A 10,900-nucleotide genomic window follows, 5' to 3' on the forward strand; every position below is an offset into this window, starting at 1 on the left:
CCCCCCCCATAAAAATGGCAGCCTTTACTCACCCTCATGTTGTTCCAAACCGTATGATTTTCCTTTCTCCTGTAGAACACCAAAGAAGATATTTTGAAAAATTTCACAAAGCTCTTCATCAAGCGGAACTATTTCTTTAACGCTTTTAACCTGACACCAAGTAATATGGAAAAATTATAAAATATTGATTTGTTCCTGACAAATATTTGACAGGCAGACAGTAGATGTCAGGGGTAGTAATTGCAATCTTCTGCAGAGCAATTAGCAGCTGAAATATAAATTAAACAACACTGTCTGAGCTAAGGCCAGCAGAAACAAGATTAACAGGTCGAGACCTCATCTCAGACAATCTCCTCCCATAGAACACCAATCTCTCCTAATGTTTTTTGTCAAATGCATTTCAATCAAATTGCTCTAATGCAGGAAGGAACATATATTTTTATATTTTTAGTGGTATTTGTTTAGCTGAGCATCACTATCACTACTGATCATATTTACGGTTAGTGATGAACATCAGAGTGTATATTGCCCTGTATTATACAGTGCTTTTTTTGTAGCTTTAAGTCCATGTCTTTACAACATGCTAGTGGATCTGTAAAATTCCCTGTAGACGTTTTCAAATCAAAGAGACTATTCCTCCCAGAGAGATTTCTCCTCACACATTCCCTGAGACATTAAGTTATAATTATGACAATGAGATAAAATGTCATAAATATGAAATAAAAAGTCATAGTTATGATATAAACAGTTTAAATAATGACACAAAGTTAAAAGTTATGTGAGAAAAAGTCACAACATTAAAAAAGTAAATAATGAGACATTAAGTCATAATTATGAGAATAAAAGTCAAATTATGAGATAAAATGTCACAAATGAAATAAAAAGTCATAATTATTATATAAAAAGTCAACATAATAAAAAATTCAAAATTATGAGAGAAAAAGTCATTATGACATTAAAAAAGTAAATTATGAGACATTAAGTCATAATTACGAGAATGAAAGTCATAATTATGAGATAAAAAGTCATATTTAAGATATTAAGTCAAAATAATGACAAAAAGTCAAAAGTTATGAGATTAAAGTCACAACAATAAAAAAGTAAATTATGAGACATTAAGTCATAATTACGAGAATGAAAGTCAAATTATGGGATAAAAAGTCATTATGACATTAAAAAAGTAAATTATGAGACATTAAGTCATAATTATGAGAATAAAAGTCAAATTATGGGATAAAATGTCACAAATGAAATAAAAAGTCATAATTATTATATAAAAAGTCAACATAATAAAAAATTCTAAATTATGAGAGAAAAAGTCACTATGACATTAAAAAAGTAAATGATGAGACATTAAGTCATAATTATTAGAATGAAAGTCCAATTATGAGATAAAAAGTCATAAATATGATATAAAAAGTCATAATTAAGGTATTAAAAGTCGAAATAATGAGAAAAAGTAAAAAGTTATTAGATAAATAGTCACAACAATAAAAAAGTAAATTATGAGACATGTAAGTCATCATTTCGAGAATAAAACACAAATTATGAGATAAAGTCATAAATATGACATGTCAAAAATTGTGAAGTAAAAATTCATAGTTATAAGATTATATGCCAAAATTATAAAATTAGAAATAATAATTATTATATAAAAAGTTGAAATTATGATATAACGTCAAAATAATAACAAAAAGTAATGAGAGAAAAGTCATTATGATGAAAAGTTTAAAATATGAGATACTAATTAATCATTTTGAGAATATTTTCTCAAAATATTCATTATGTAGTAATTACTACGAAAAGTTGAAAATATGAGATACTAAGTCATAATTTTGAGAAAATAAGTCAAAACAAAAGATAAAAAGTCAATTATGAAAACAGTGGAAATTATGACATAAAATCATAAAATCAGCTCAACTAATGAAAACTTTTGAGACCATCAGAGAGGATCCGTTGCTTTGGCCGACATCAGCAAGAAAACAGCGATCAGATAAGTGAGGTCTGGAATGCTGGGTAATTTTTTATTTGATAATACATTTAACCTGTGTATCAGCAGCAGACAGACACGGAGACTCTACAGATAATAAGTCACGCTGCGTTTGTGAGTGTCAGTAACGCTGATAAACTCGTGTTTAAGGAAGCGTCTTTTCTGATCCTGTAATCTCAGTCTCTGGTTTCTTATTAACTATCCAGGTTAACGTGAGCTCCTCTCTGGCACGACAGAGTAAACGCACCGAACAGTCATATATTTATTCAAGACTCATTACCAAATGAGAGAAAGAGAGATTTCAGTGCAGGCTTGAACAGAGGATGAGATAATGAGCCAATCACGTGTGTATGTTGACCGGACGTGGTAAGAAATAAAGCTTTTGTAATGGAACAACAGCAAAGCAATTCTAGTGTGGTGGGGGTTGTTAGTATATTAGTAACTAGTAATCTAAAGAGCAAAATAAGAGGTTGCAGGATCAAACGACACAAAAGCAGATTTGAAAGCCCAACACAATCTTATGCAATTCACTACTATTTTAAGTTTTGCCGATTTGGTGGCTAATTTGTACGAATCTGCTTATGCCCCACTGATAGTTAGGTTTAAGTGTGGACCTTCGTACATACTTTTTTCTTAAAATCATAAGTTTTCATACAAATCACAGCATACAAATTTATCCGAAAAATGCCACTAGGTAAAATACATACGTTTAGTAACTGTACAATCTGCTTATGCATGACTGCTGAATATTTTTAGGGGTGGACCCTCATGCTTACTTTTTTCTACAAATCATGTTTCATGTGTTTCTACAAATATGTTTTTGCACAAATCACAGCTTACAATTCATACGAAAAATGCCACCATGTAAAATATTTACATTTAGTAACTACAATCTGCTTATACCCCACTTATGGGTAGGTTTTAGAGTGGACTTTCAGGTTTAAAAAAAAAAATATATATATATATTGTGCAATTTTGTACGAATTGTAGCATATAAATTCATACAAATCACAGCGTATAAATTCAAGCAAAAAATGCCTCTACGTAAAATACTTACATTTAGTAATTGTATGGTCTGCTCATGTCCCACTGATTATTAGTTTTAGGGGTGGACCGTCATGCTTACTTTTTTCTAAAATTTGTACGTTTTTGTATGAATCACAGAATACGGCACTACGTAAAAAAGTCGTATATTTTCATACAAATCATGTTGTCCAATTTCATGCGAAAACACCACTATTTAAATCACTTACGTTTAGTTACACATTATTGGCTATTGACACCACAATACTAAATGCTTGAAAAACAATCAACTCAGAATTAAACAATAAAGGCCCATTCGCACTGGAAATGGATGGAAATAATAACGCTAACCATAACAATATATATATTTATTTTAAGAGAAAACATAGCTGCAGCGGTGTGTGCTTTAAAGTTGGATGGATTATGATTGGCCGTCTATGATTTTTATCATTCATGTTTGCCTTTTTCTGAAAATCGTGCATTTTCACACAAGTTGTGAAATCATACAAAATCATAAAATAATTCAATTTTCTCGTGAGATCGGGTTGGAAGGCCAGTCTATATTAAAGAGGACATATATATGTACATATATAGACAACTATAAATGTGCGCTGTGCTGTACGATACATTTTGACAGGCAAAATTAAGCATGAAAATGACTAAACGAACTGAAGCAACTAAAATGGTTCATATTGGCTATCTCAAAAAAAGTGAATGAAAAAATGAATGAAAATAAAATGAAAAATGACTCTGGAAATGATTCTGGAAAAAGTGCTATCACTGCATCCCTAGTTGTGTTGTGGACTATTCTCTGATATTTAGAGAGATTTTTTAAACTTTATGGTTATAATTATCATTATAGTTATCATTTCTGGCGTGAAGAGGCCTTAAGAGTATTAAGAAAATATTATTTGTATTTGATCTGAAGTATGTTCAGGGAGCTGATCCTGCAAATAAAAAATTACCCAGACAAATTAAAAATGATTCCAGACATCAACTATCTGATCGCTGTTTTCTTGCTGATGCCAGCCAAAGCAACAGATCCTCTCTGCTGGTCTAGAAAGAAAATATTTCATTATCGATCGTGGAGCTGACTGCCTGTGCTGATCTTTTTATGCCATAATTTCCACTGTTTTTATTTCACAATTATGACTTTTGATCTCATATTTTGATTTCTATTCCTAAAACTATCACTTAGCATCTCATATTTTCGACTTTTTGTCTTAACTTTGGTTTTGTCATTATTTCAACTGTCAGTTATGTTTATATAAGTTATATATTAACTTTGTATATCATAATTATGACTTCTTATCTCATAATTTTGACATTTCTAATGTTGAATGTTTTTGCCTTTTTATGTAATAATTATTACTTTTTTATCTCATAATTTGACTTTTATTCTTGTAATTATGACATATGTCTCATAATTTATTTTTTTAATGTCATGACTTTTTCTCTCATAACTGACCTTTCATTTTCATGTCATTATTTCAATTATTATTTCAGAATTTTGACTTATCTCATAATTTTGGCATTTAGAGTAATCTCGTATGCCATATTTTTGTCTTTTTATCTTATAATTTGACTTTCTCATAACTATGACTTAACGTCTCATAATTTACTTTTCTAAATGTCACAATGACTTTCTCTCAAAACGGACTTTTTGTCATTATTTCAACTTTATATCCTAATTATGACTTATCTCATAATTGACATATAATCTCATAATTTAGCATTTTTCTGTCATAATTTGACTTTTTTTCATATTTGACCTTTTATCTCATAATTTGTCTTTTACTATTGTAATTAAGACTTTAAATCTCATAATTTATTTATTTTTTTATATCTTTTTGTCATTATTTAACTTTTTATAATATTATGACTTCTTATCTCATAATTCTGTCATTTAATCGCATAATTATGTATGACATAATTTCAATTTTTTGGTAAAGTTCTCAAATCAATCTAGAAAAGAAATGAAAATATTATGAGCTGATCCTTACTGTTAATCAGCAAAGCAGAGCTGATCCTCTGCTGATCTGGAAGAGTTCACATGTTGAGCTGATCGTCTCTGTTGATTCGGCTGGGTGAACATTAACCTACAAACACACAAACACTTAATAGAAAGAGTGTGATACTCAATGGCAAAAACAGCAACCATCTTCCAGAACACTCACGCTTCCGACACACCGGGGGAATTTCACACTTCCATTCATGTTTAATTGAGAAGCTCATCCCAGTTGAGGTCATATCACAGCATGTCAGATAAAAACCTGTTAGTTTCTCTCTCCTCTCTGAGGAACTGCAGGATGGTGTTAGGATCTGCCCAGAGCCCCCGAACACTTTTAATAGTGTGCTGTACATCACCGCTCTGGTGTTTCTGTCTGTCCTCAAATCAAGAAACGCGGGTGGATAATGATACGAGTCTCTGAGAGACTTAGAAACCTCAACAGAAGTCATTCGCCATCTATTGACTTTATACTTTATCAGCCTGCTAAGGGAAAGTGGCTTTGGACTCCAAGTACAGCAGCCAGAACATTCATAACACAAACATGCACAAGAAAGGAAGGAAATAAATCAATCAATAATATTATAAAACACATAAACTACACTAGTATTAATAAAAATAAATATAATATATAATAATATAATAATAGTAAAAATAATCCACATTCAACATGTAGTCTCTAAATAAATAAATACACACATAAAATATGATAATTGTGTTATCTTCGTCTTCTTCTATATTAATAATAATAACAACAATATTAATAATTATGAAAAGGAAAGAATAACCCACGCCCTGCATGCAGTCTCACAGAATGAGTTTTAAAATAAACAACAAATAAAAATGACATACTACACATCATATTGTAAAACATTATATAAACTATAATAATAAATAAAATAAAAAAAATTACAAAGAATAATCCACATTCTGGATGCAGTCTCACAGAATGAATTTTAAAATAAACAAATAATAAATAAAAAATTATATACTCCACATTATATTATAAAACATTATATAAACTATAATAATAATAATAAATATTTACATAACCAATACAACCACAGAATAAGACTTTTGTAAAGTCCAGTCAAGTTTGGAGCCGATCAAAAACCATCACATAAAGTTTATTAAAATAATGGCAAATTAATGGAAAACATGTAGAAGCTGTTTATCCAAAATTAAAATGTACCAGTTATTGCTTTTGATGTTCCTCATATGTAAGTTGCTTCAGATAAAAAAAGCATCAGTTAATTGAATAAATGTAAATATCACATATATAACTGATATAACATATATAACCTGATCAGCATTCACTTTCACTGTACAAAAAAATGACAGCATGAATTTTCTGGAAGACAGAAAGTACGAATATGCAATGCTCGTTTCAGGTGATCTACTCCTTTAAGAAAGACTCAGCAGTCTCAGGTCGGTTCATAAACTCTATTCTCCTCTCCATTATCATTTCAATAGTGTCGCTGCAGCAGGACTAAAGTGCCGGCCTTCCCTGGTGTCCATCTGAGTGGGTTTCACACCCTCCATCTCTCTGTCACCTCCTCATCATCTTCATCACCAGCAGCTCCTCTGTGCTCGCCCTGAAGTGTTTTAAGGTGTGTGTCCTGCGGCCCGCGGCTTTGGGACGCGCTGATGAGGAGATGATGAGGCCTTCTGCATGAATAAATGATCGCGTGTGGAATCCACTGGAGGAAATAGAGCCAGCGGCTAATGAGGAAGTGTTTCCTCCTCTGGAGTGGTTTTATACGCCAGGAAATAAAGCAGGACCCACGCTTCGTAATTACTAATGTCTCGAGTGCATTCCTGCCCATGAATTAATGATGCCAGTAGATGGGATGGTGTGATATTAGTAGCTTTTTTCCCTCCTCTCGCCATCAAATCAACTTTTTAGATGAGTAAAACTAAATGGGAGTGTGGCGTAATCGCCCAAACGAGTCTCTGAGCAGCTCCATTTCGGGCGATCCCAATGCAATTAATTAATAAACATGTTTTCCTTGTTTTTTCAGCTAAAAACGTGATTGCTCAAGTCTTGAGCTGCAGCATCTGTTTGGCTGTAAAGCAACTCATTCAGCTGCAATGTCAATGGATAAAGGGGAAAAATTTAAGATTTTTGGCACACAGTCATCAGAGATTGGCAACCGACCACAATATAGAGCAATCAGTGGAAGAAATCTGTACTGAATATCTGTCTCTGTACGCTCCATACAAACTGAACAGAAGCAGAATACAAGCTACTCATCATATAAAGTTGTTAAAGCAAAAGTCAGTTCACTCTTTGGTCATCTTGGTAAAATTATTTTCTCTATAGCTGACAGTCAAGAAAGTACAGCTCCGAATGAGGAACGGCTCAAACGCCAGAAAAATAAATAAATAAATAAATTCTATAGAAGCTAATTTCTGCCACATACACACACATGCATGTATATATTTCAGAAAAATATATGTTTATATATTAAATATATTTATTTATAATATAAATTATATGAACCCTCATGTCCAGACCGAGCGCAGCACGTGTGGATCTTCATTAACCTCCACGCAGGTGAACCGTTCATCTCGGAGAGCCACTTATTACCGGCAATAACAAGAGCATGGCCGCCTCGCTCTCTTTTTTCAATTAAAGAAGGAGCAGTGTTTCATTAACCCCTCGCTGCTCCGGTTGGCCCCGCGCGTGCCAGCCTTGTTTGGGGTCTGCGGTGAAGAGGCCCATATTTTACGGCAAACTATCGGCGAGTTTCGCCGCCTGACAGCCACCTGCCCGATCCGGCCTGAAATATCGTGGCGTGTGCAAGAGAGCAAATCATATTTCCTGAGATCGGCCACTAATAAGGTGAATTCACTTAGGAGGAAAATGAGGTAAAGACCATCAGACCTCTGATACACAGAGAAATGAAGTGGACATAAAGGAGAGTCGTTATTCTTTACAGGACAAAACTGAGACAAAGTCAAACAGAGAGTCTGTTACTGCTCAGAAACAGAGGCCTGAGCAGATCTGCTTCAGTGTTATTCTGGCATCACTGAGATACTATTATAGTGTTTTTCTTTTTTTAATTAGATGTCATTTTTGTATTTTTTTTTTATATTAAGTTGAAGTTTTAGCGATTTTCATTTTGTCATTTTAATTAGTTATTGTTTTTTTTTTAAATATGTCTATTAGGCTATAGTTTTTATAAAACATTTATTTTCGTTTTCAGTACATCCCAAGTTAAACTAAATGAAAATGATAAATGCTGCTATGATGACTAGCTTAAATAAAGTAAGTTCATTTTTATATTTTATTTTATTTTCATTCAATTTTGGCATTTTTCTTTTGAACAACAGCAAGAAATCATAGACTGGCACATGTAAATGTGAAATTATAAAACTATTAGTAAGAACTCCAAACTGTGTTTAATACAATAAAAAAGTATATATATATATATATATATATATATATATATATATATATATATATATGTGTGTGTGTGTGTGATAATGCTTTTTTTTTGTTTAAAAAAACATAGGCTATAATACTGTATATAATAATAATTCTTCTTATGCCATAATTAGGCTATGACTTCTTATCTCGTAATCATGACTTTTTAAAAATCTCATTATGTTTTTATTTTGTAATTTCAACTTTGACAACACAATCATGACACAACCGTGATGTCTGACAAAAAATAAAAAATAAATAAATAAAAAACAATCACGATACAATCATGCATTATTTCAGAACTTCAACGTTTTATGCCATAATTATGAATTAGTTTAAATGTCATGATTTAAACTTTGATGACAAAAACACGAAATAACCACACACAAAAAAACTGTCCATAATTTGGCATTTCTCAATTTTAACAACAAAAACAACAACAAAATCATAGACTAGTGGCTTTAAATCTGAAATAATAAAACTAGTTACATTCATCCATTAAAAATAAAAAAGCATACATAATTGTGTGCAATTTTAATGAAAGCAATAAGCCTCTTTTGAGGCCATGTGTTGGTGATTTTACTTTGGTAAAGGAGGCTTACTGCTTTAAATGCAGTGAAAAACAACCACCGTTCAATCTGGACTCACTCTAGTGTGTCTTTCTTCTGTTTTCTAGATCTATTTCTCTCTTCTGTCTCCAGTAGCAACAGCTATGATTGACAGCTGCATTCTAAAGGCCCGTCTCCACGGGAACAAGCGTGACCTTTTGCACACGGGCAGTTAGAGACATTCACTTTCATTTCTGACGGTGGGATCTCGTGTTTACGGCCTCATTCTCACTGCTGTAAATCACACCATCGCATCAATGTTATTAATAGCTTAGGCAGTCACTCTCTATATAGGCTTCAAATTTGAGCTATTATTAATTTCTGATCTATATTTTCCACTGTTCTGCCATATATCTATTTTTATATCTAATTTATGTAAATTTCTCAACATATATATTTGCAATAAATAAATAAGTAAATACAATCATAACAAAGAATAAATCTCAGAATCAGATTTATTTCAAATCTTTGTTCGTGGTAATATTTACGGCTTCACTGAATCTCTAGGAATAAGGTATAAAGTGGTATAAAGTCTCTCCTCTGACCTGGAAAAGTCTTGTTTGTTTGTGTTTGCTCAGGCTCTTGAAGCAGGAGGAGTGTGAGCTGCTGATTGGCTCTTAACCCCGGGTCGGCGCTCTTGATTGGTGGGCATGTTGGTATTGATCCTAGAATCAGTTTGAGGGTAATTTCTGTCTTGAGGAGGGAGGCGGGAAGCGGTGAGTCACGAATTCAGAAACGTCAGATGAATCACACTGTGGAAACTCACACATGATCACACGGGGTTATTAACTATAAAACTGAAATAAAATAAAATATACAAAAAAACTAAACATTTTAATTTAATAAAAACTATGTAGACCTATTAAAAAATAACTGATAAAAATGACAAAAACACACAACAAAAACTTGAACTAATATTAAAATGAAGACAGAAATTAGAAAAATAAAATCGAATTCAAAATATGAACTAAAACTATAATAGTAGCCTATATCACTTATACTAAAATAATATAATATCACAATAAAATATTGCCAACAAGGCCAAGCAGCAGAAAGAAAGAAGCAGCCTAACCTAACATAAAATAAACAGACAGACATTAAAAAATATTTTCTAATCTGTTTGACCAATTCATTGGAAAGATCCACCTCAAAAGAATGATTTGTTCAGGAATCAAACATAGTTTTTTAATCATTTATAAACGATTCTATTTCAAATAAAGGCTGTTGTTCAAAGAATCAGTTTGAGCAATCTCCTGGAAAGAATCGCTTCAAAAGAGTGATTCGTCAAGGAATCAAACAGATTCGAAACAGATAACAGAAGATATAGGACACACTTGATTGTTGACATTGTAAATATTGAAAAACTTGCTTGTCAGCAGAATAATTTGTAGGCTAATCTTTTCAATAAAAACCGAAATTTATATTCCGTAAAGATGCATTAATGAAAAAACTGAATTTATAATGCTACGAAACAAAAAAGATGTCATTTATAATGTTACAAAAAAAAAAGAAGTAATTTATAACGTTACAAAAGATTCTACTTCATATAAAGTCTGTTGCTCCAAGAATCTCAGCTGCAAAGAATCAATTCAAACGTTTTGATTCTAAACAACTGACAGAAAAGATGGGATACACAACTTGATTGCTGAAATACCAAACAAATGAAACCTAGCAAATGAGAAAGGCAGTGCTTGTGTTTGTTTTATATTTAGAAATGATGGAAAAGAACTCGAGTCACCATACTGTGACGGTGTGTGTGTGTGTGTGTTTGAATCAGCCTGGGAGATAATCAATAGCGCTCAGATGTGTGTGTGTGTGTGTGTGTGTGTTATTCTTTCCCA

The sequence above is a fragment of the Sinocyclocheilus grahami genome, unplaced genomic scaffold (assembly GCF_001515645.1).
Source record: "Sinocyclocheilus grahami isolate Dianchi unplaced genomic scaffold, SAMN03320097.WGS_v1.1 scaffold1080.1, whole genome shotgun sequence".
Classification (NCBI taxonomy): domain Eukaryota; kingdom Metazoa; phylum Chordata; class Actinopteri; order Cypriniformes; family Cyprinidae; genus Sinocyclocheilus; species Sinocyclocheilus grahami.